At 31.4% G+C, this 26213-nt stretch overlaps 1 long non-coding RNA gene and 1 pseudogene across 2 annotated transcripts; one reads left to right on the top strand and one right to left on the bottom strand.

The window, feature by feature from the left end:
- Positions 1-2057: 2057 nt before the first annotated feature.
- Positions 2058-6532, bottom strand: LOC114376207 (annotated as a pseudogene). The gene is made up of 3 exons (XR_003658922.1): positions 6082-6532; positions 4410-5437; positions 2058-3017 (listed from the first exon to the last, which is right to left on the bottom strand). The product of XR_003658922.1 is annotated as a glucan endo-1,3-beta-glucosidase 14-like (transcript).
- A 9254-nt stretch (positions 6533-15786) lies between these two features.
- Positions 15787-17308, top strand: LOC114373958. The gene is made up of 3 exons (XR_003658497.1): positions 15787-16108; positions 16521-16582; positions 16866-17308. It is a non-coding gene; the product is annotated as an uncharacterized LOC114373958 (long non-coding RNA).
- Positions 17309-26213: the final 8905 nt, after the last annotated feature.

Below are 26213 nucleotides of genomic sequence, written 5' to 3'. Positions count from 1 at the left end.
GAAAATGATGACGATAGCAATGATTATAGTGAAGTTTCAGATAATGAATTTGAAGAAAGTTCGGATTGGACAGAATGGTTGGACTCTGAGACATTTAGTCAGAGTAGTGACCCCATATTTGATACTAATAAAGTAGACTCAATAAATTCTGATTTTGATGATGAAGTTGGATATTCTGATGAGTAGGATACTCCAGCTGGAAGTGAAGATGAAGGTCCTTCAAAAGTCAAATTTCCTCATTTTAAGGTGCCTGGAAATGATGAAGATGTCAAGTTTGAGGTAGGGTTGCAATTCAGATAGAGGCTATTAAAACCTTTGCTATAATGTCTAAGAAGAATCTGAAGGTTAAAAAAAATGACAAGAAGAGAATCATTGTAATCTGTAAACAAAAGGGTTGTCCCTTCTACTTACGAGTGAATAAGTCCATTCAAGCAACTTATTGGTAGGTAGTGACATTGAAAGATGACCATTGTTGGGCATCTAATTGTTACTATAACTTAATTTATTCACTGTTATTTTTAGGGGTTGGTTGAGGTAATCAAGGAGCTTGGCGATAACGTAGAACATAGATTGTGTGTCAAACATTTGTATGGTAATTGGAAGAAGTATCCGGGAGCACACATGAAAGAGTTGATGTGAATGGCAGCTCGAGAAACAACTACCTCTGGTTGGGACAAGGCCATGAATCAGATTGGAAGTTATGATGTAAAAGCTTGGAAGGATCTGGAAAGGTTAAACCCTGCTACTTGGACAAGATTTGCTTTTAAGGTAAACACAAAATGTGATTTGCAAGTCAATAACATGTGTGAAGCATTCAACAATGTAATAATGGAGTACAGAGACAGGCCAATTATTACTCTACGGGAGGGAATCTGATTTTACATAAGTTCCATAATTGTGAAGTTGAGGACTATCCTCATGAGGTATGAGGGTTCCATCTGTCCCAAAGTTCAGCAAATCATTGAAAAAAATAATAAAAAAAAAAGCATGTGAAACATGGCGACCACATTGGTGTGGTGATGCTGATTTGTCTTTGTTTGAGGTGTCAAAGGGCATGGAAAAATTTGTTGTGAATCTTAAACAACAGACATGTTCTTGTAGAAAGTGAGAGTTAACTGGAATTCCATGCACTCATTCAATAGCGTGCATGTGGATCAATGGTGTCAAACCTGAACTTAGTGTCATTTCTTATTACAGGTGTTGTTTTCTGTAATTGTTATATTGTTAATTTTTTGTTTTGCAATAATTGTTTTGAATTGAATATGTTTAGTTGTTGCATTTGATAGGAAATCTACTGTGTTGACAACATATTCATTTATTGTCTATCCATGTAATGGACTGAACTTATGGATCAAGAAAGTGGTGGAAAGGTTTAGGATGCATTTAAGCAAACCTGTTAGCACACCACTTGACCATCATACAAAGCTATCTGTCACTCAAGCACCAGAAACAGTTGAAGAAAGGTCTAAAATGGATCAAACACCCTATGCCAATGGTGTTGGAAGCATAATGTAAGGAATGGTTTGCAACAGACCTGACTTGGCTCATGCTGTAAGTATTATAAGTAGATTCATGGGAGATCCTGGCAGTGCACACTGGGAAGCTGTGAAGTGGACACTAAGGTATCTAAATGGATCTTTGAAAGCTGGATTAAGGTACAAAAGGACAGCACATAAGGCAACAATCACAGGCTATGTAGATGCAGATTTTGCAGGAAATGTAGACACAAGAAAATCCTTAACAGGGTATGTGTTTACTTTGTTTGGTACAACAATCAGTTAGAAAGCAAATCAACAATCAATTGTTGCTCTTTCAACTACTGAAGCAGAATACATGACCCTAGCTGAAGGAGTGAAGGAAGCAATCTGGCTTAAAGGTGTGGTAAATGAACTTGGAATAACACAAACTTGTGTCACAATTCACTGTGATAGTCAAAGTGTCATTCACTAAGCAAATCACCAGATGTATCATGAGAGGACAAAACACATAGATGTGAAACTACACTTCATCAGAGATGTGATTGAATCTGAGAAGGTGAAGGTGGAGAAGATTTCAACAAAAGAAAACCTGGCTGATATGTTCACAAAGTCCCTCTCTAGTATCAAGTTCAAGCACTGTCTGGACTTGATCAATTTCGAAGATGCCTAAAACAGATTGGTAGAAGTGCAGCCCTGAATTACAAGATAGACACTTGCTGATTTAGAGTCAAGGTAGAGATTTGTGGTGTGTGACTCAAAATCACAAATGACACAAGTGAGAAGGCTTTAAAGTGGTGCTGTTATAACTGTTTTCAGTTATTATAACTGAATTGGTTTTGGCACCAATTTATAGCCTTTGTTCCTAGGACTAGCTTTTAAAGTGTATATATACTCTTAATCATGTAATACAAAAAAAGAGAGTTTTTGAGGGTGCAAAACAGAGGAGTTGCAGAAAATTAAGAGAGTTCTAAAAGGAGGTAGTGGACTAGGTGATTGAGGGAGGTTTTGAAAAGAGAGATCAAAGCTAATTGCTGCTTGTATTGAACTTCTAATTTCATGATCAATGTGATGATGAGGAGCTGCATTTTTCCGTGGATGTAGGCACATTGCTGAACCACGTAAATCTTTGGGTCTTGCTCTACTATGTATTGCTTTGCTGTATTTTCTGTTTTTTTCTTTTTGATCTTGCAGGCTCTTTGGTAGCTTATTAAAGGAGAAGAACCAACAAATGTATTAGTAAAAACTGAAAAATTCTAATACTCTTCGAAGGAAAATCCTTTCTCAAGTGAAATAATTACACATTTGCTGAAACATCAACATTTCTAGATATTGCTTTATGAAATATGACAATCAATGGTATAATTTGATCTATAGTGAGACATGAAGTGGAGCCAAGTCAAACTCATTTCATTGCCAGGAACTGGTTTGCCGAGCAGGCTGATATCATAAGGATCACTAACTCCAGAAAATCAGCGGTATCAAAGAAGATAAAAAGAATACCATCATGTATGACTGGGACAACCCTTGAGTATTGATATTCTGCCAAGCGAAATCAAAAGTGTAAAAATTTGCATAAATCTGAAAACACAAGTTCATTCCAAATTTATTTTTCAGCAAAATTAAATTCCCAAGTGTTGCAAGTAGTGAGTTCAAAATTACACCAAGGAAAAAGAACATCCATGATTAAACCACCTATTAATTGAGACCAGCAATTGACCTTTTCCCTCTGGATCAATGAAATTCACATACTGTGTAGATAATATAGAAAGGTGAATGCATTTCTAGTTTACAACTCCCTAATTTTTTAAGGTCAGGCTTTATACCAGGGTTGACATTGAGCTCATAACCAATGATTCTCATGCTGTCTCGTTAGTTCAGCTTGATTACTTTTATGAGTTGAAAGATTCCAGACATACTAAAGAGAGTTAAAAAAACGAAGTTAAGGACTTGCATGTTGCATCTACAAACATTTGGAAGTTGGGATATTACTAAAGAGTAAAGACTAAAGAGAACAATGTATAGCTTCCAGACCAGCCACAACTGGTTCAAAAAACTGCAAATATGACTCACTGTAGTCCAACCAACAACCATCATGATGATATTAACATGACTTGAACAGTTACTTGATATCCCTTGATCATTTCACATGAGAGCACAAATAGCTTGGATATTCATAAATCTTATTAAAACAATGAAACATGGGTTCTGGATTTCTGGTTCTACAGCTAGAAAGGAGAAAAGGTAGTATCAAGAAAAAAAGACATTTTCCCATTCTCTCTCTCTCTCTTTTTACTTATGAGTAATTCAAGATAGATGGATACATACTGAATGTAGATGAAGACATCAAGAATGACATTATGAAGCCAAGCCAATATGGGGACAAGAAAGCAAAACAAAGTACCATGTAGTACAATATATAAATTCTTGATATGGCAAGTCAACTTTTGGTAAGCCAACTTGTGGGTCAAATTTCTAAACATTTTCTATGTTTCTTCTATTATTATTCATTTTTATTTTAGCATTCTTTAAATTCAGTCTTGAGAATTACAAACTTCCAAACGAATATAGTCCTATCATGTGGGAACTAAGATGCAATAAGTTAGCATGTTTGATTTAGCATGTGGCATTCTTTGATCCACGTCCAGTGGAAGCAATCAAATGTTGCTTCCGTGTCCTTTTAAAATTCTGACGTGGAAATGAGGAGGGACATGCATCCGAAACGCTGAAGCAAACATGCAGTTAGTCTCTTATAAGTGGTGTAAAAGTTTACATTGTCTATGCGTATGCATTGCATCATCATCATTTAAACAAAAAAACATACCATCAAATGAAATTTTATGTTTGATTTTATCTCTCTTTATGTTTGGTGCATGAAAACTACCAAAGGAGCTTAAACAAAAAAAACATACCATCAAATGAAATTTATGGTACCTTAAGAGACAAAAGAGATGAATGTCCAGCATTAAGTCCGTGAAAGCCAATGTCATATGATATACTCCCATCAGCCTTGAACAGTCCATAGTTCTTCTCAGATGAATGCCCAGGCTTCTCATTCTCGTTGAATAATGCAAAAATGTATGCCTTCACAACATTTTTAGGTCTATGAGGGGTTCCTTTCCTCTTTGCAAGCCTTTTACGCAGGTTATAATTATATGTCCTTGCATTAGTTGCATTTGCTCCAGCTTCACTTTGATCTCCATTTGAGGCCCAGCCCGTTTCAGTAACTATGACTTCCATTTTGTCAAATCCAGCATCCTCCAAAGCGGCATAGGCTGCATCAATCTGAGCATCAAGCATGTTATCATAATGCAGATGATACATTGGATCATAAATTCCCTTTGTTGGTTCAAAAAGTGCATAATTTATATCAATATGTTCAGGATCACCCGCATAGGCTAGGAAAGGGTAAGCATTCAAACAGAAAGGAGAGCCAATCTGTTGGAAGAACTCCAGTAGTGGCTTCATATACTGATTAACATTATTATCAAATTTACCAGAGGAGGGAGGGTAAGAAACTGCAAAAACCGCAAATGAGTTTGCCGTAGAAATCTGAACCAGTTGATCTAGATGAAGTTTCTTGGTAGCATTGTAAATATTTTTAACAGCGCCCAGAAGAACTCCCCACAAAGAATAGTCTGTCCCACCCAAAACTTCATTGCCTACAGCAATTCCACGAATGCGTGTGTCAGGAAGAAATGACTGTACATTTTCTTTTACCCAGTTCAAAGCATGGTCTGGATTCGAACTCATGTCTTGCAGCTGGCCATTGGGAAGCCCCACTACAATTTCAAGCCCAGTTCCACTAAATGCCTTGAGAACACTGTGATCAGCATCGTAGATTCTAACATTCCTTATTTTTGCTGCTCTGAGAAGAGTAACAACTTCATCGGGTGAAGGAATATTATTTGCAATCCTACCATAATTTATACCATAGGTTCCGGTGAACGCTTGCACAGAAGCTGGAAATCAAACAGGGAGGGTAGAGCTCCATTAACATGATGTAGCCAACAAAAAATACACGCTAGCAACTTCGATATCCCTAACATTATTTTGCCAATCATGAACATAATCGTTACTAAGTAGACGCACATGAAAGGACAAAAGAGTAAAGTCTAGAAACCCCAATTAGAAAGGCCATCCATAATCAGAACCACGAATTGATAGAATTGGAATAATCATGATATGTCGAAGGAACAGTGGTCCCATATGAAATCAAGAAGGAAAGACACTGATCAATGAAGTCATAATGATAACTTACAAGGAAAGCAATATGAATATTTTAAAGAATTGAAAATCAAAATTAAAATCTCTCCCTAAAAGAGAAGGGGGGAGAAAAAAAAAACTTGATATCATGAGAATTAAAAGAAAGCAACCGAGACAAGAAGCCAAGAACCTAAAAATACAAAAATAAAGAGAAAAGGAAAAATCAAGAAATTAATTCAATACATGGTGAAAACTATACTAAACACTCAAGGGATGAAACCCCCAACCCATGATCATACAAAAATAATAATAAAGATCAATAAAAACTTGGGAAAAGGCCAATGAATAAAGTAAATCAATTACAAGTTTGAAAACGCAAGACAGAGAAAGTATAAAGTACCTATTGGAGTGAAGAAGAGTATAAAGAAGGGGCAGAAGAAGCGAAGAATTGTCATGGGGTGGGAAAGAAATCAACGATGTTGGCCTTTGACGCAGTGCTTCTTCCTCCTCAGACATGCCATAAGACGAAAGAAGCGCTTTTTATGGTTTTGGTGCGTTGAACTGCACCTTTATCAGCGCATCCATCATTACTTGCTGCTCTCTAATCCCTATACGAAGGAAGCAAAAGATGAAGAGAGGGGGAAAAGGGAAGAAAGTGTGAGGGATATGCAGGGGTTTTATAATTGAATTGTTGAGTAAGTAAAAGCATAACAACGCAGTGTGGGTTTGTACTAAAACTCGGCTTGAATGGTCAATGCACACTTGTTCCTCATCGTGCGCGTTTTGCGGTGTGTGCTAAGCCATTGTTTTCTTTCTTCTTTTTTCAACTCGATCTCACAACCTCCCCTTGCCCACGCGCTCCTTCTGTCACTACTCAATAAATATATAATTGAAAATATATCTAGAATAAATTATTAAGATCTGAATCATTGGTTTTTAATCTTTTGATTGTATTTTATCTTTTACAATACTTTTCAATTGTTCTCTATATTTATTTATTGTAAAATTTATTCTCATCCTTAATCTTTTTTCCCTTGATTCTGATTTTCCTTAATTTCATCTTCATTTCAGCTTTCTTTTCGGACAAAACTTATATATTTTTAGTATTATTCTTCCATAAAAATTAAAGTTTCACTTTATATTAAAATTTTCATTAGAAAAACAGAATAAATTATTAAGATAAAACGGTTGACAAAAAAATACTAATGGTGTCTTTCTTTTTTTGAATTCAATACTAATATCTAAAAGTTACATTTGAGTTTTGCCTTTTTTTTTTATCACTTCCCTTTCAACAAATTATGGTTAAAGATCTGTTACTAGTCGCACCCGATCAATAAAATTACTTGTCTTTAATAAATTTATAGACTAAAATAATGTTTTTTTATAATTGTAAATATTAAATTAAATAGTTAATTTACATGTAATTTTAGGACTAGTTGGATGCAATATTCTTTGTTTTTAACGTCACTCTCTAATTTCTACGCTGTACCACTTTCGGTATGTGAGAAATATTCTATTCGAATAATTTGGACACGTTGACAACAATACAATGAAAAAGTATCGATTTTACAAAAAGAGAAAAGAACCAAATATCTTTCAACATATACGATAAGGGACGGGAACTTTGCCCGTTTATTGGAATATATACGAATTTTGGTAAAATGGTTGTGTAATTTGATTCGGAAATAACGTTTTCAGTATATCAATTATAAAAGTAAGTAATTCATTATTTTCGGAGGTAGTACTAGTTGTTTATATATCTATAGTTATTTTATCGGGGGGGGGGGGGGGGGGGGGGTTATTTTGGGCACAGGATAAAAGTTACTAATGTAATAACGAGTTATTTAATTTAGATGAGTAAGTTATTATGCATAATGTTCTGAAAAAAACATAATACCATTTTCTTAACCCGTTAGGGTTGATCTAGTGGTGATTTTGAGAGAGAGGAAATCTCCAATTTAAAATTTAGTGATGTCATTGTATACAAAACAAATCTTATTTTGAAATTGAATTATTTTATTTTTGTTGTTAGTTTAATATGACACCATTGGACTTACACTTCTTAATATCAATAAACCAATGGGTGAATTCTTTAAATATCAATTATTATCTTTCATGGATATTTATCTCAATTACAACAAAATTCAAATGCACCCGGGCAATGAAGAAAAAAATACCTTTTGACATAAAAGACTAATTATTGTTACAAGGTCACGGTGTTCAAAATGAAAAATATTGAGGTAACCTATGGACACATGATGAATAGATTCTTCAAATGATAGATTGGCAAAATGCTAAAAGTTTCCAATGATATCATGATCATCAATAATCTTTCAGAATATGAACACATTGTTAATGTAATTGAGGTTTATACAACTAAAGAAACAATCACAAAAAATATACATTCAAAGTCAAAGTAGGAAATTTCTAATATTTTATCTTGTAAAAAAAAAAGATAAAAGTTAGTCTCAACAAATGTCAAATCATATCAAAACTAAATTTTTAAACGACATCGTGAGACATATAGTATCAAATGAAAAAATAATAATCTTATTTTAGTAATTCATAATTTGATCCTTCATATTTCTAAAACTCTCATTTTGATCCTTTGAGTTGAAAAAAAAAATCAATTTTTTGATTTCATCGATTTAAAACCAATGTTGTTAACAATTATCATTTTAAAATATGTAATTAAACAAATGGTGGTTTTTAACCACCCAAAAATCATTCACAAATTTCATAGAAAAATGAGGAAGAATGCAAACCCCCGTCCCATAGGAAATGAATTAAAAAAAAAAGAAACACAATCTTAAAAATTAAAAGATGCACGAGTTTATGAATCACTGAAGAGATGTAATCGGTGTGGTGGACATGTCTAATAATAAACTCTTTTGACTTACTATGGAGGTTAATGTTGATGACACAGTTGATCTTTTGATTGCAGCTCACACCGTATTACTTGTAGTAACAATTGACACTAGTCAAGAAGTTGAAGATTCATAGATAGGATACGCTAAACTCCCATATGATGACTCTCCATACTAATATGACCAACCTCACATATAGAATCGTGAAGTAATGCCATTACAAAATAAGTTGATAGCGCTTCAATAATCCTTCGACTTTTTTGTGAATTCCTCAACAGTAATCTTAGGGTTTGAATTTTCAAGTAATCACTAATCCTTGGTACAAGTTTTGTTAAAACTTACAAATTTTTTAACTTGTACTTTTTCTGTGTCTTTTGATAATTATTTTTCTGTGTTTTCCATTACCCCTAGCCAAATGCATCCTTAACATCGGTGGATTTATGTATTCATTAACCAGTTCATTTACAACAAGTGCATATCCAATCTTGATGTTGGATGGTACGTAATTGCTAGTCTAGTTAATGTTCCAGAGTGAAACATAAAAGTGATTATGCAATTGAATTTAAAAAAAAAAAAAAGAAAAAAGAAGAAGCGCGTGTTGTGCACAGGAGGAATGGCGGTGAATGTTGGGTATATAGGGTGGACTAAACTAAAAATTGTGTGACAATGATACATACGCGTTATGGCGTCAGCTAGTGTCTCAGCGCTAACTCACTCGCTCCGGAGTCTGTGGGTAAACTCCGTTCTCTCTGTCAGAGACAAAATCACGTGACCTCACCAAAATTAACACAGAAATATCACGTGACCAACCAATTTAATGAATCTCTTCCCCGGCAATGTTCAAAAACTGAAGGTTCTTATGATATTGAAAAATAAAAAGTTTGTTGCGTAAAAATATAAATGAGCGCTATTTGTATTGTATATTATTATTCTTATTATTTCGAGGATGAGACGTCCCAACTCCCAACAATCACACGTAGATAACCACATTCATTTTATGATAGAAGTACTTCTTTGATACTCTAATTATTGTGATTATTTGTCTGAATCAAATTATGTAGCTAACTTTATTTTTATGAGTGAAGAGATTGCCTTAATAATTAAAATTAGTAATCACAAAATCTTAAGGAAACGTTGCATAGGAAATAAGTTTTTTTTTTAATGTTTGGGAATCATGATTTCTGCATATTATGAATTTTAAGAATTATATTTTTTAAGAATAAATAAAATATGCTTGATAGACTATTAAAAGTTTAAAATAAATTTCCTATTAATCAAATAGTTATACATTTTTTTTATCACATTCAATAATTTTATAAAGAATAAGTTTATATTGTTATTATGGTACAAGAAAAAATACTTGCAAAAATAAGGTTCTCATTTTTCTCGTGAGAAATTTTTTATGTGAAACTGATTAAAAAGTATTTTTGAAAAATATTATTATCTAAGAATGTTATTTTTTAAAAATTGATACCAAAGTTGCAAACTAAATATTTCAACCTATGATTCTCGAGAACAAAAAATTTATCCCCTAGTGAACATTTTTTTTCTTCTTCTGCTACATTCGTAATCCATAAGAGTTTTTCTTGTGAAAAAAAAAATCTTTTAAAATTTCAATCCAATATACTCCTTTTCCTTTTTGTTGCGCAGAAAATATCATCATTTAATAATTTGTCAAAGAAAAAAAGTAAGATACTGTCATCACTTGAGCAATAACTTAAGCGGGAATGTAACTTTGAATCGGATGTGAGTAACTTTAACTACAAGAAATGGATAACTTTATTTTGAGAAAATAGTTTATGTAATATTTTACACTATTAATAAACAATTCATCATACTTTATTGATTTTTATAATGATTATTTTTAAAATTATACTAAAAAGTATTATTTGATTGGTTGATAGTATAATTTTTGTTTGACTAACACTACATAGCCATTAACCTCATTTATTTTTATATGCATAATTTGATTTCGAAGACATTTTTTTAAGAAACCTTCAATTTAGTATATTTTAATTAGGCTCATCTATTATAATGTAAGTACTTGGGTTAAATAATTTAAAGATATTTAGTTAAGTTTATGAAAGGAAATAAAGTTTTTCATTGTTTGGTAGCTCTTGCTTTTACCCATGTTAATAACTACTGGATTAAGGAGGTCCCTAATCAAATGGACCAAATCATAGCAAATGATGTGTTTTTTACTTTTTGAGTGCATTAAGAGTAATTTTAGTGTCAGATCTTGAGCTTAAGATATGATCTTCACTAGATCTTTCAATAAAAGAGTTGAATAAATCTCCAGTGCGCATAAAGAATGAGTTCTTATACAAGAATCCTTAAGATCGTAAATTGTTAAAAAAATTGTTTTTTACTCTCTTCCTAACAGCAAAACAACAAAACATGGGAGGAGAATAGAGACCAAACAATCGGATAAAAGGAGATAAAGAATGAGAAAGCAAAATATAGACAAAAAAACAACAAAAAATAGACATATTGGTAGAGGGGGATCAGGACGGAGGGAAAGGAGGTCACGACAGAGGAAGAAAAAAAAAGAAGAAAGAAATAAAGAAGCAACATATGAGGAGAGAGGGAGGAGAAAAAAAAAGGCAATGTGAAAGGAAAGGGAGAAAAAATATTTAATTTAATGAATATTTAAATAAAATATTTAAAAGTGAGGTTCATATGAAACCTACAAAAAGTTATCTAAAATCTAAAGAAGAGATCTATCACTAAAGGAAAAATAAGAAAATTTTTAAGAAATATTCAATCCAACGTGATACAGTGTGATCTAAAAAAATGGTCTAAGATCTTAATTTAGGATCTACCGTTTTAAAAAAATCCAACATTTACACCTAAAAAAAAGGGAGCTATCAATCTCGTATAAATTCATTTTAGGATGGTTTCGAGTTATTTTCATTATTTTGTGTATTACAATTCAATTTTCCTATTATGTGTTCATACACAAATAATGAGAAGTTAAAAATAAAACAAATTATTGAAAAAGTATTTAGAATATTGAAAATATAAACAAAAAAATCAATAATTACGTTTATAAAGAATTTAAAATATTTAATATAATGTATTTAATGTATTCATACTATATGATCGTAAATACATAACTAGTAAGCAGCGCTATTAAAATTAATTTTTTAAATTAAGTACTTATGATATAAATCTTTCATTATTAAACTCTAATCAAATAAATAACTACTAATTAAGTAAGTTTATCTAAATACTTCCTTAGTATAAGATAAATTTTGGCATTGTTTAGTAAATCGTCAAGAACTTAGCCAGCAAGCCAACTTTAGAGAAAGACACGTAGGCTAGCCATATACGCGGTTGACTTTATTGTTTGAGGGTGGAAATTTTCTGCTTGTCTTAATGAGTGCTCGTTTTTCATGAAATAATAAGTTGAGCTGATTCGCATTCATCAAACTTTTTAGAACATAAAATAATGACCCTAAAGAACCATCAAATTGTCAGTAGCTAAAAGCCCTATGGCATTTTTCTAAGCTCCTTTTCGATTATGAGATCATAGGGTAGGAAAACTTAGTAGTGTTCACGGCCCAATTTGACGGTAAAGATGAAGATATTAATGGTGCAACTAATTAAAATAGAGAAGAAGAAAAAAAGGATGGCAAAATTAATACTACATTCTTTTTGGTGTCACTGAATACGCAATACTTGTTGATTACATCTGCATAATTATGTTATAGGGATTTTTCCTATACTACATATGAAACAGAATTTAATACTAAGAATTCAGTGAAAGTGGTTCTTTTTCCAATTGCCTTTAGGCTTACACACTAGGGAGAAAGCAAAACGGCGATAACTTAAAATAGAAGTAGCCAGCAGAATACTTCTCACTGAACACAAACAATTCTTTGATATGTAAGTTTGTTCTATAGCTATATTTTAGCTTTTAGGGAAAGTTAAGACTTAAAAGCCTTAAATTTCTATCCAATGTGTGATCCTAACTGTACGTACATCTTTTCTCTATACAATTTATTGAAACAATTTGATTGCGGGAATGAAAGATAGTATATTTTAGCAATTTGGATTAAAGCTACAAAGACCATTGCAGACCACAAAGCTAAAGCAGATAAATATATATACTATAATTACGAATGGCCAATAGAATTAAGGATTAAGGAAAAATTGAGACCATTTAAGAAGGTGGGTTCACTTTAAAACATTGTAATGCAACCAATGATCAATATAAAAGAGAAGTTCTAAAATGAACTATATAGAAAAGAGCTTTAACAGCGTGCTACACTAACTGTTATGCTTGCTTCCCCTTTCACTTAATCAGTAAGGACAGTGTCAAAAGACTGTGAAAAAAGTAGTATGATCAAGATCTCATCAACAATGAGTTCCTTTAGAGCTGGCTTTGGAGTCCATTGTTTGGTTTAATAACTCAAAATTGCAAAGAAAGTAGCTTTTAGCTCAACGACTGTTCTCAGCCCACGTACGAGAATATGCTTTTTACGTATTCTCCCAATACTGTTGATTTCAAAATTGGTAACAATCAGGGAAGCACACTTTTTATGGTAATGCTTTCTTTATCTTGAGGGCATGAATGTCCGTATAAAAAAAAATTGAAGAACCAAATTACCATGAACCAGCATCTTCTATGGAAATTACTAACTACAATATGGATGCTTGAGAAGGACAAGCATAGATAAAGGATTTTTTTTTCTAGAACATGTCCCAGCTGAGCTTGCATTGATTTCTTGTACGGTTCGTTATTGGTTATACTTGATTTTAATGAAGCTTTAAGTTAAATCCTTTTTACAATGGTTTTGTTTTGAGGGCCGAGATGTGAATGATCACACATATGGTTAAGGTAATAAATTAATAATTGATGGGAGAAAATTTTTGTTGGATGGGACAAGGATACATACTAGCCAACTTTCTTAGTCAATTTGCACACTTTCTTTTTCACTCAATTGGACTTTGGAAGAGACTATGCCATCATAAATGGTAGTGGTTTATACAGGTACTGTTCAATGACCACAATACCCTTCAGGATCTAAAAATTGACAGGATCGGATTACAGATTCCAACAACCTTATCCTCAACAGGTTCCAAATTGCCATGTCTTCTGTATTTTTAGGCCCAAAATACAGGAAAATAAGGAAAAGAAAAAAGAGTATAGAGGAAAAAAAAAAAGAAAAGAAAAAATGACAATATATTCAATATATTTTCTCCAAATGATTGAGGATAAATGTGTATGTCCATTGAATAAGAATAAGATTCTATTACTATGTATGAATCATATCATGTGATTAGCTATTATAGTAATTAGCTATATGATCATTTGAAAATTATCTTTGTTTTATATAAAGTTTTTTTGGATAAAAAGATGTGAGATAATTTTTATAAAAAACTTCATACCCCATTGCCCAGAGACTCTTCGCTGTTTCTGGATTCGAACCCATGACCAACAGGTCACCAAGGCACAACTTTACCGCTACACCAGGGCTCGCCCTCTTATGTGAGATAATTTTTATATTTTTATAAAAATAAAAAATATGAAATTATTTAAATAAAATTTATCTTTTTTGAAAAAGACCAAAATCCATATCTCAATTATAAATATAAATAGAAACATTTGCATGGTGCAAAGTGTGTCAGACAAAAAAGTCTAGTTTTTAGACCTCCAAGATAGAAAAAAAAATTGTTTTTAGCGTTTCATTCATCAAGAGTTGATAGAATACATTATTGTATGTTATGAATGAAAAAATAAATCCCCAAATTTTTCTTACAAATATTAAAAATACTTCTATGTAACTATCACCAACTGCATAGCCCTTCTGTCTTCCATCGTCATCCTCTTTGTCATTAGCAACGCAAACATATGTTTACCACACCATCAAGTTCAGTGTGAAAGGCAATTAACTCTTTGCCAAGCAGTTAATCGGCTAGCAACACACACTCCAATTTTGACCAAAAGAGGCTTATCCATCAGTTTTCTCACCGCATTTTTGGTTTCATTGGCTGGTGAGGATGCTAATGCTGCAATACTTGAAGCAGATGATGACGAGGAGCGGTTGGAAAAAGTAAAGAGGGATAGAAAAAAGAGACTTGAGAGACAAGGTGTGATCAAATCATCCACCAAAGAAACAGGTCTGGTCCTGCAAAAATGACATTTTGCTTTCCCTAGATTACATTATCGAATGAATGTGGATGTACTCTCACATCTTTGCCTAAATTGATTGATTTGTCCTATAGTGTGTTTCCCGAAATATGAAATTCATTTTCATGTTCCTTTCCTTAAATTGATTGATTTTGTTCACTCTAGAATGCAAATAAATGCAAGTTACATTTATTGGTTTAGAGTTTGCAGAGGATAGCAGTAAAGTAGTTGTGCCCAATTCTTGAGGGTGTCGAATGAACACCAATCAATCGAAACTCAAAAGTGCACGATTGGCTTCTTGTTATATCGTACGAGATGTCAAATGTTGTATTGAATTTAATTTTAATAATGTAAACATTTTTATATTATCATTTAGATTTGCAATGATATCTCATCTAATGAGTGAATGAAAGTACTTATTTATGTTAACAATTATACGAGATGTCAAAACTTACTATGATGTGATAACATCTCATTGCTGTAGAGCGTTTTTGCATTGACCTTGTATTAAAATTAAATTAATATTGTATTTAATTACCCGTTTCTTTCACAAAAATTAACTGAATCGCTTGTGCTCCCGGGAAAATGCAAATAAATTTTCAATTGGATTAATAAATTTGAACATATGCAGAGGCTAGATGTGCTGCTGTATTTTAGTTCTCCTTTGAGATTATTGTAGCCCATTTCTCAAGGGTCTCAAATGAACAATAATTCCATGCTACTATGTTTGATACAGTCCCTGTCATTTTTTCACATCTCGGCCCACAAAGTTATAATTTTGAGAGTTTAATTTTGATATACTATAAAATTTTACACTATCAATCAATTAAAATTATATGTAACTTTTAAAGCAATTACTATTACCTAAGTCTAACATTTTTGTATTACATGGCAACCTATTATGGAATGAGAGTGTAAAAAACCTTTATACTATCAATGTATTTTGATTAAATCCTTATTTTTAACCATTAAAAATTATAACTTTGCTTTTTAAAAGAAAGATGCCTGCTCTCTGCATCTTTAAGGCACATTTGTAGCTTGTATATATGTTCCCAGCATAGGGAATACAGTAATAGAACTCGAGCTTCTCTTTCATGATGAACTTCTATTCCTTTGTTAAAGTACTCGTTTACTCAAGTTTCCTTCATGATACCAAAAACACCAGTTTCTTTTAGGGGTAGAATAAAAGAAAATTTTCAGTCTGCCTTCTTCACTAAATTCTTAAATTCAGCCAACACAATTTCCTTGGTGACCCAGAGACTAAGCATTCAAAAATATTTGCAGGGTATCTTCAGGATTTGGTGTATAAACTAAGTAAAGTTGGTAAAGCAATTGAAAACAGTGATCTATCTACAGCTGCTTCTGTGTTTGGGAGTGGCACTGATACTGATTGGGTGCAAAATGCTAATATATCTTTGAATAAGGTTAGTCTAGTTTCTTAAATAATTGCATTCATTCTGAACACTTTTCCTTTGCCATGAAATCTTCCATTACAAAATGTGTCAGTTATTAATTAGGTGAGATCATATCGGTACTAGTGTACCAAATCCCATAAGAACTCGTAGTTAAGTCTGTCTGGCCATGATAACATCAATCATTCTCAAGTGATTAAGATTAAAAGCCTATGCGGTGGACAAACTTCAAATACAGCCTTTGTGCCTTACATACTATGAACATTGGAACATACTCTTTAAACTCCATTTAAAAGTGTGAACTTTCTCGATGGTACATTATTTTTTGAATAAAATTACTATTTATTTATTCAAATATCTCTTTCCAGCTTCTTAATTGGATGTCTTACAGTTTCTGGGTAACCTTTTAACATTTGAGTGCCAGTGCTGAAGAAAAGACTGCGGTGGACACATTCAATTCCTCACTAGCTTCATTGATTTCATCAGGTATCAAGTTCCATACAACACAGAAAATATGATCCTGTTCCATATATACCTTGTCCACCTCAGGGTTGTTATGTTAATATTTTTGGAAATCACCCGCAAAAGAAAAACAAACTAGATGCAATCTTGTTGATAGACTATTTCCAAAAGCCTTGGTTGCATTTTTTTTTCTACATAAAACCGTGCAAGTAATTTGCTAATGTAATTAAGAGTCAGGGTATACTCAAAATGGTGGCTACAAGATCCTTTGTGCTAACTCTTGTTCCTGATTTTTATTTTCTGGCAGTTGCTGGGAAAGACGTTGAGTCCTCCAAACTTGCCTTTGTGTCTTCGGTCAGTGCATTTGAGAAGTGGAGCTCCTTGATGGGGCTGGTTGTTCAGCTTAAAGGGCTTTGAAGAAAGCTACAACACATTTTATCTCATCTCAAAATTTGTTAAATACAGAGAATTCCATTAACTTTCTGTCTGGGTCACCTAATTGGTGTCTTGGTGCAGTCTCATTTCAGCTTTTATCTATCACCATACAGAATGTTAAGTTTGAGCACGAGTGTGCATAGTCTCACTCAAAATTGCAATTTTGATGTTGTCGAGAATTTAACAAAATGTTTTTTTTTTTTAACGAACAGCACAAATAAAAGAACTTTGAAGTTGTAGGGTAATCAAAATCAACTTGAGGTTTGAGACTTTGAGTGAAAGAATGAACCATTCTTTGATTCTTTGGTTTCATTGCAGCCGTCTTTACTTTTACTACCCTTTCTTTGGCCACTGGAAGTCTAGAAGAGCATAAAACAAGCCAAGGGTCATGAGCAATACCAATATTCAAGGCTAATGATTATTATTTATGGCTTTTTTTTTTTTTGTTTATTTGAAACCACATGATCCTTCACTAAAACGTACGGACTATGTATATTCCCTATGTATATTCCCTACGTACCAATTCTTTCTAAGATCGTGTACCGTTAACCCGTATCCGTATCATGTAACGAAGAGAATTACGAACCCGATAACTACCTTGAGCATTTGACATACACCGTATAGCATGGAAAATAGTTGGGGACCAAAAAAACATCCCTAAATAACCTCATACATGCATGCAAGTATGTATTTTGGACATGAAAACTGCTAAAGGCAAGTGCACAAAAGAAAAAATTCATGTAGGGGGAAAGTTTAAGGGCTAATATTTAACCAACAAAAAGAACCACAACAATCAGATTGGAAATGCCACTTGCAAACAACAATGGGTTAACAACAGATATAGCCGCTGAATTTTTGAAAGAAAATTCAGAAGGGAACTTGCAATTGATGATCACAATCAACACATCATTCAAATATAACAACCTTTGTAAATTCAATTTTCAGCTTTGGAGAATACCACCCAGCCACTTTATCAATCTAAGTTGGTAGGATAATGAGATTAGATCCAGAATCCGACGAATAAGTTATCAACGATGATTTTTTTTTTTTTGGTTTTGTAATTTTTAACCCAAGACTCAAATATTCACCCAAATTTATCTTTTAGGTACAATACCGCTTTTTTTCTTCATATAAGTTGCATACAAATTTATATTTATTTATAACATTAAGTTAAAAAATTGCCTCCTTTTTTTTAATGAAAAATTACCTCATCTTCTAGGGCGTGATAAAGTCAAATCTAATAGAGAATCAGGTGTAAATGTTGAGAGGCTTATGGATCAAATGATCGAGTGTATAACAAATAAAAAAATGACGAAGAGAGAACTATGGTAGCTATTGGGTTCAAAGAAACTATGGTCTTTAATTATTTCTATATCTCCACAAATGGACCAGGCGAACACCAACACGTCTGCCGAATAATTGAACTCCCATAGTCCCATGTGTTGTCCCATGCCTTAAAACAAATTAGTTACTATTAAAATAATGAGCGTCAGTTAATTTACTTTTAAAAATTATAAAAATCTCATTTTAATTCCTAAATTTATAAAACGACATTAATTTTGATCCTTGATATTGTAAAATGGAAGTTACGTTTGTTTCTGAAGTAATCAATATAAAGACCAAAATGATTGATGTTTGATGATTTTAGGAAATAAAATGATATTTTTATCATTTTAAGAATTAAATTAAACGATGTTAATAATTTTGTAAACTAATTTGATAAATGAAAAATCAATAATTTGTTTATTATTACTTGATCAAATGTGTAATTAACTATTTATATAGTTATTTTTTTGAAGGACTATTACATAGTGTTATTAAACCATAATTTACGTGAGAATGATACTTTACTTTCACTTTATTACTTGTACAACCAATACATTTGTCATGTATATTTTTTATATATATCACTAAACAAAATCGAAGATAGAATTTTGTTGTTAGCTTCTTTTCATGTGGACGTGAGAAATTTGCACGTATAATAATTTTTTCCAGCAATTTGTCTATTATTTACTAAAATATAGTACAGTCACACACAAATTTAAACTTGACGTTTAAGTTTCATGTACTTCTTGTATTTCTACTTATTATTGATCTTAATAAAAAAATTAACCCTGATAATTGACATCCTTATATGTATCATATCTTTCCCCAATCTCTCCGAAGTTCCATCAGGACATTAAGCAAGTACGTGTTTGCAATTCACTAAATTCACGTCAAAGTCAAGAATATGACACAAAGACAAATTAGATCCACGTCGAAGGGTAATGGACGTGTTACCAAACATTCGATAAGAACAGAAGCACGTTAGAAGGTGATGCCCCTCGGTGGCAACAAAACTCTTCAAAGTTGAATAAGGAAAATGACTCTAGGTTAGGATGTAAAGCCGAGGTTGAAGGTTCGATTAATTAAAAGACAATGGTTTTGCTTTTGCAACAGAAAAATCAAAAGATAATGGACGCTCGAAAATTAAAAGGAGCTCTTACAACAAGTTGCCGACAATTCTCACAAGAGCTTGCTGTATAAGTTCGTGCCTCATCATTTTAGAAGTCTTAAAAATTATAGAAACGAATAAATTAAAAGAATTTTATATAAGCACAAATCCTTTCTCCACGCCTTTCTCTGTGATCATGTTGGAAAACTGGAATGGAATAAAGGACTTTATTACAATTTTCATAAATATAATTACTTAGCAATATAGCTTGTAAATAATTTGGACTAAAAATTTGTAATAAAACTTTACGACTGTTGTCCCACTTTATAAATCTATAATAGTAGGTTAAATACCATAAAGTGATTTTTTTGAGAAACAGATAAAATTTAATTATTAAAAAAACATAAATTACTTTTTTTAAAAAAAAAAAATTAAACAAACACATTAAAAAATAAAACTATATATTTTATTAAACAAACAGACCCTAAATGCTTATCATATAAGCACTTATGTATAATAGTTATAAGTTATTTTTACTAGGTGTTTTTAAGAGCTTATTAAAACAAGTTAAAAAAGATTTTTGGATATATCATAAACTATTATGATAAGTTTTTCCACACACTTGTACAAATGTTTGTCTTAAATTAAGCCCAAATAATATATACATCTTAACAAACAAACACTTGTTATTCCAAATGATTTTAAAGATGCACATAAATGATTCAATATCAAAGTCTCTCTGGTGCATGCATTGTCAAAACTTAATTTTATTAATTTGTTTATAAAATTAAAAATTAAGAAAATGAAATTTATTATTATTAGAAATTATATTTTGTCAGTCTCTTAAGTAACACAAATTTGTATTTCAAGTTTTCTCCCATTACAATCAAGTCTTTACATCTAATATTTAACAAAATTAGCAGATGTGGTGAACTAAGCGTAACATGATATATAGTTAGTAAATATAATTATCGGCTGTTTATAAAACAAAAATTACAATATACATTTAAAAAATACAGAATATTTGAATCACAATGACATAAAAAGGTGTTTTGACTATATTGTATATTCAATGATTCTTGTAGTTAAATTATTATTTTTATAACAACAATGAATACAAATGTAATATGTTTCATTCTAAACAAATTAATTATTAATGGTTTAAATATTAGATGAAATTAAGATGAACAAAAGACTTAATTGCAAATATGAAAAATGTTAAGGGACCCGATTGAGATAATTAATTGCAAAGCGACCAAAATTACACAATAACATTAGTTGAGAGACTAAAATACAAGTAAACATAAAAATTATTTTGATCTAATCGTATCTTCTAATCCATTTTATTTCCTTTTGTTTTCCTAAAATTTGAAGGAGGCTCCACGTTTAATATATCTGTCAAAGTATTTTAACATTTTATTTTTTGGAAAATAGACTAAGTTATGCACAGACAAATATAACATAATTATCAAAATCGCGATTTAACTCGTAAAATCATATGAGTTTATGATTCTAGAATATCTCTACGAGTTAAATCGTGAGTAGAATCACAAATTGAGTAGAATCGGTAGTAAACTTGGTAGAATCGAAGTAAACTTGATAGAATCAAAATAAACTCGGTAGAATCGGACCAAACTCGGTAGAATCGAATCATACTTGAAGTTATGAACTTCAGTTTTCTATGTTATTTATAGATTCATACAAAGAGGAGTTACCACTTGTATCAAAAGAAGATGAATGATTCAGTTTATGTGATGTACAATTTGAAACTGAAAAGTAGACAAATAAGAAAATTTGTTGCTCGATCTTCCATTTGAAGATATGGAATATGATGATGAGTGGATAACAAAAGAGGAATATGATATTTTTTTATGAAGATAATGTTCAAGTTGAGCAACCTCTTGGTGAAAGTGGTAGTAGAAATAATATTGGCTTAGTTGGGGGAAGTTTAAGTGATCAAACTTTAGATTGATGAACATTTGAACTATTTTTATGTTTTTAAAAAAAAAATTAAGAATTTATATTTTATATTGTATGAATTTATGTTTGATTGGGTGTGGACTATGTTAGTTTATTGCATTATTATTAAAGTTTGTTATTTTGATTTATTTTAATATTGAAATATTTAATTATGATTTTATATATAGGAATATTAATATATTTTTAATAGAATAAATCCTTACGAGTTTATGAGTTAATTCTACGAATCAAGTTTACGAGACCTTCACGAATTTACATAGAATCACGAGTTTAACAACCTTAATTATAGAGTAGTATATAAAATTATTTCACATTAGTATATAATCATTAAATTTTATTTCTTAAGCAAAAGGTTATTTTACATGTTTTCAATCATCCAAATTCATTAGACACTTGATATTAATAACTTATAAGTACTCTTAAAAGTTTATAGTCAAGTGCGTAGGTTGGCTAGCATGCAATGAATTTTTATAGTTAGTTCCTTTAATTGTCTATTTATGGATTGTTTATTTTTATATATTATTTTAACTTAAGTGAATGCGTTGGAATTTTATAACTTTTTAAATTTTAAATTACTTTTTGAAAAGATGATTCTGACATTTGTATTTTGAAATTAATTAAAACTACTCAATCATCATTTTAAAGAATTATGCACCTTTTATTTTTATTGAAATACATAATAGTACAAGTCAAATTATATTGTAAATTGATATGTGAGCAGTTTTAATAAGCCAATCATCGTACATTAATGTAAACAATTATTCTAAACATGCTTCTATGTTAATTCATGGAGACTATGAATCTATATATGTTTTAAAGCACCAGCATCTTGGCATAAATCATGCGGTGCAGGAGTGTCTATGAGCTAGCAGGGTCGTTTGACAAAGTAAGGATGCTCAAGTTATGGTTGGCTCAGGTCAATCTGTAAAGGTTTTAATGGTCGTGGTAACATTGCGATTTTGTTATATTTGTTGATATTATAACAAATTATAAATAAATACGACAGCTGATGCGGTTCCACTTATAATCGTAAAGAATTAAAAAATATTAATGTTGTGATCCAAATTTCAGTTGTGGACCATTTTTAAAACCTACTGTGTATTAAAACATGTCATTCTCAAACTGAAGTATGTTCCCTCGGAGACATGAACTTATTGAACCCATCTATAGTTGTACCCTGCAGGCAAGATACATCAAATCATCAACTATCGATCGCAGCATCTTTCACAGACAAAACTCTCCATACTCGCCCTTGTCTCTCCCTGTACTCTATACTATTCAGTGTTCACACTGCACAGACACGGGTTTTTTTCTTTACATGACACGGTTTCAAATTGCATGCACTATTGACACACAATACTAGGTAGCTACTAGATGAACATGCATTATATATGTCCGAGAGCATGCAAGGGGAAACGACGCCCGCGATTAGAGAACGCGTTACACAGATCATATATATTATGAGACTGAGAAGGATGGATTGGTTTGACATTTGTTTCCCTTTGCATGTTTAATTCCGTGGTGAAAAAGAAGAATCCGTGACGTGTGGTTTTTCTGAAAACACTATGGTTTTTTGTCTTTGTTTTTTATGGACAATATCTACGTACATATGTTTGTGATTTGTTAAGGTCGATCTTGTACAAGTTTGGATGAATCATTCCTGCTCATCGTGCTGTTGAAGTAATTCCAAATGCATCATGCAAGAGCCAGCTCGAACCTAGTCCAATCTTCAAGCGTTTGTAAAAGAAACCACTTTTTGAAAGGTCATAATTATTTCAGGAATGCTATTCCTTTTAGCTTGGATTCCTCATGCGGTATAATTTATCCTAGTGTTCATAGAGATTCCAAAGCAAGAAATATCATAATGTTCCTAGCTTTGTTTGCCATACTGGTACTTTATTTCGGGTACTTTTACGATATACAAGAAACCTATGTAGTAACTAGCTAGGGGACACACTTTGATGGTGAATGGTAAAGAGACATGAATAGAGGATAGTCGAATCCACTTTAATTAGGTACGTAGATGGAAGTTATTCAAATTAGAGAAGCTTTAACAACGCATTATTTTTTTTGTATTTCTCTGTAATGCACATTTTATCAGATGTTTTTATATGTGTCTAATTAATGACTTGAATGATCACTCTATTTAGTGAGACCTACCACATGCAATTTATTTAATAACAAAGAGTGTGAAAACATATGTTACTATACTTTCGCCAAATAAAATAAAGGCTACTACTGTTTTTTTATATCCAAACCTTTTCGGCTAAAAGGTCTCTTAATGTTTTTCCCATTTCCAAATTTGGATGGAAAGTTCAGTCATCACAATTTTAAAATTATCCTAAAAACGCGGGAAAAAAAACATTCGAAGTTTCCTAACCTAGAAGTCTTAGGGTTTTTGTGTAACTAGTTTAGTTTATATTATATGTCGCTTTAAGTTTACAAAAATACAATTACGGCTAACCAACTGAATTTGAAACAAAATAGGGAAAAAAGTATTATATTTTAAATTTCAACCACATTAGTTTATGTTCTTTTTAAATTAAAAAAGTTACATTATTCCTACACACATTTTTTTCTACTTTTTTTTATGTCATTCTTCTTGAGAAAATACAATTTCAGCTAGCCTAAGGAATTTGAACAGGGCCCGGCCATCTTCTAAACCCCGGGTATATACGTGAAAGGTATGTTATTAAATATTAATTACTTGTTAACCAAAAAAAGGTAATTTTCATCCCGTCGGTACAAACTGCTAGATATATAATTCATGGGCAAGAGCTTGCCTTCTTTAAATTTGCCCAATGGGCAAGGGAGAGGGGAGGGGGGTGTTCTCGATACATATGCACGTGAAAGGGGGAAGAAACTGATGAAAGAACCGAATCCAATTCGTTAATTCCTGTTCCTACATTTAGTCTCTAGTTGGCAACTATTTTGGTCATGCTTTGGATTTGAGTATAACCTGGCTTTTTAAAGTGCTTTGTCATAATCTTTGTTGGAACAAGGACATTAATTATAATAATCAAATCAAACATATGAATTATTTGACAAAATTATTTTAATTTAATTAAAAAAATTGTTACTTATAATAATTTTATTTGACTCAAAAAATGTTTTTAGTATAAAAAAAATCAAACAGTGGATGGCTGACTTCATGATTTAAAGTTAAGTTTCAAACCTAGGAGAATATAAAATTAGTGCTAACTATAGTGGATGGGTACGAAAAAAGTCAAAAGAAGTGGACAATGAGAACTCTCTAGTTATATAGCACACTAGCACGCACCAATAATGCGGCTATAATCTGTCTAATCATGTTGATGACTTAAAAGAAGCCAGATTACAAGCTTGATCAACTTAATTGATTTAGACAGATCAAACATCCTTCCCACTTTTAGAATTTTATTAGTTATAATCCCTATTTCAGGTAGTTAAAGGAACCACTTTTTGAAGTACTAAGGAAAAATCTGAGGAACTGTCCAACTCAAGCTCACAATGCATTCAAACACAATCAAAAGTACAACTTTTAGGGGGCGGGGAATTATAGAGAAAAAAAAGTTTCTGAAAAATGAATAAGAACCTCATATTCATCCCTCACATTTTATTTTAGGTTATTAATTAGCAGCTATGTATCATTCTCTAGAAAGGTGGGGAAATTCAAGAGTGGTCTAGATGTTTGCTACAAGTACGCCTTGCTGTTGGATAACAACAGCTACTCTTTCCTAAACCTCATAAAAAGAAAAAATTAAACTAGTAGTTTCCCTTTCTCTAATGCATTCATTTGATATATATAAAAGGAAGGATAAAATTACATTTGATAATTATTTTTATTTTTATTGTTTGGTATAAATTGTGATTTTTATTGATTTAACGGTTAAATTTTAAAAAAATATTATTCAATTAAAAGTTATTGAATAGTATAATAATTATTAAAATTATATTGATATAATTTGATCTCTTTTATATATATAACAAAGAGAGAAGAAAAACACAAGTAATTTTATATATTTTAATATTAATTTATATATATGTATGTGGTGAAATTTAAAATATACCTCATAATTTTAATTCATTAAAATTTAAAATAAATATATCTTACTTATTTTTATTTTAAAAACGATACCATTATCGGAAAATACGCACAAACATACAAAGACAGGGGGAGGTCCCTCAAACAATTATTCCTTTAGAAATTAAGATGAGAGAGAGAATATAACTTGCCTATATTATTTTCCATCATTGGGAAGAAAAAAAAACATTTTTACAATCTTAATTTTCTTATATCTCAATTTTCACACTCACGTTGTATTTCTTTTATAATTCTATTTTTTGAAATGAAAGCGGTAGAACAGAGTGTCAAATAATTAAGACTATAACATATAGACTGCTGTAGGGACCGTACCGAACTAGAAAATTATTGCATATAACTAAATAAAAAATAGTTTTATTTGATTGTAACTACTCAATTAATCCTTAAGTAATAGTGAATTTTTCAAAAAATAGTTGTTCATCAATCAAAGAAAAAAGAAATATTAAGAAAAATTTAAATTCACACATAAAAAAACAATCATAAGATGGTGAAAGTTCCTACAATAATATTCTTAACTATATCAACTTGCATTAATTTTTATCATCCATTAATCACTTTATTTATCTTTATTTTCTATCTTACTCTCTTCTCTAGCTACAGGAGTGTATAATTGTGCAAAATGGTGTTAATTTATCACATTTTTAATTAAGTCCTATTCCATACACGGCCATAAGAATTGGAGAAGAATGTGAAGCACAGCAAGTCTCACCCACGGCCAAAAT

Source organism: Glycine soja, chromosome 11 (assembly GCF_004193775.1).
Source record: "Glycine soja cultivar W05 chromosome 11, ASM419377v2, whole genome shotgun sequence".
Lineage (NCBI taxonomy): Eukaryota > Viridiplantae > Streptophyta > Magnoliopsida > Fabales > Fabaceae > Glycine > Glycine soja.
The sequence above is the reverse complement of the archived record's forward strand: the minus strand, read 5'-3'. Positions and strand labels throughout refer to the sequence as shown.